The sequence below is a fragment of the Echinops telfairi genome, unplaced genomic scaffold (genome assembly GCF_000313985.2).
Source record: "Echinops telfairi isolate 266 unplaced genomic scaffold, ASM31398v2 ScPeMD7_7469;HRSCAF=8507_1, whole genome shotgun sequence".
In the NCBI taxonomy this organism is placed as follows: Eukaryota; Metazoa; Chordata; class Mammalia; order Afrosoricida; family Tenrecidae; genus Echinops; species Echinops telfairi.
The window spans coordinates 72,023,410-72,024,700 of record NW_022111373.1 but is presented as its reverse complement, the minus strand read 5'-3'; the positions used below and the strand labels follow the sequence as shown (position 1 = coordinate 72,024,700).

At 37.5% G+C, this 1,291-nt stretch overlaps 1 protein-coding gene across 1 annotated transcript in view; it reads left to right on the top strand.

The window, feature by feature from the left end:
- LOC101648464 (S-methylmethionine--homocysteine S-methyltransferase BHMT2) overlaps nt 1-1,291 on the top strand; it is a 24,416-nt gene that overhangs the window by 10,720 nt on the left and 12,405 nt on the right. The gene's annotated exons all lie outside the window — the stretch shown is intronic.

Genomic DNA, 1,291 nt, shown 5'->3' with positions numbered 1-1,291 from the left:
ATATATATATATATCCATATCTTATGCTATCCAATGTATCCATTCACCTGCAATTCTGTTACTTGTTCCCTTCCAGTGAGATTATACAGTCATCATTGCTATCAGGTCCCACCCCCTTCCCATGCCCTCAGGGAATCATTACTCCAGTTACTGTTTCTGAAGGTTTATCTATCTTGGCTTTCATTCATTGAATGCTCTTAATTATACAAGTGAACATACACCAGTCTAACAAGATTAATGAGGTAAAGCAAAGACCAGGATAGTAAGAGGAAATATTAAAGAACTAAAGGATGTGGTTCATCAGTGCTATATTACTCCCTAGATTTGTCATCCCTTCCATGTGGCCCTTCTGTGGGGGTCTGTCCACTGATCTTACAGGTGGGTTTGGGGTCTCCACTTTGTCCATGCTCCTTCTTTCATGTCAATTTGATTGCTTGTTTTTGAACTTCTGATACCTATTCCCGTCAGCACTTCATGATCGCATGAGCTGGTATGCTTCCTCCTTGGAGGCTTTCTTGCATCCCTGTTGTTTAACTTCAAGCCTTTAAGACCCTAGAACACTATATCTTTTAATAGCTGGGCACTATCAGCTTTCTTCACCACATTTGCTTATGCCCCCAGTTTGTCTTCAGCGATCATGTCAGGAAGGTGAGTATATTCAGTGCCACATTATGAGAACAAGCCATCCTTGTACTGAGGTAAGATTTAAGTAGCGGGACAAAGTCCATTTGCTTCCTTGTTGTATTTACATATCTATACATATATATAGGCATAAATGTAGATTATATATGTAAATATATAAAGATAGAGGTAGGGATTTATAAATGATCATTCTTAGCATTTTCCCTATCTCTCATGTTATTGACTGTTATACAAGTTATGCAGGTGTGTAGTAATAAATATTCAAACAGTATAAAGTGTCTAAAATGAAATGTAGAAGTTGCGTCCCTCTTGACAGCAGCCTTGTTCTGAGAGGCAAGCCATTTCCCATTCCCTTTTGAGGTCTTCTGCCTCTTCTCACCACTTTCTGCATTTTAAGCAGTAGTTATTGATGATATCCTCTGAGAGCTGATTTCACTCATACTAGCTGCCCCTTTCCCCCATCCTCCCCCCCGCCCAGTGTTGATGTGCATGTTCGTTAGAAGTTTAGATTACATATTTAGCTACCTTTATCTTTTTTTTTCAATGTAATTACTTTTTATTGAATTGTATAGATTTATAATTTCATCTGATTACATAAGTTGAATTATCAATAAAAATAGACATTCAAAGAAAAATAGACATTCAATAA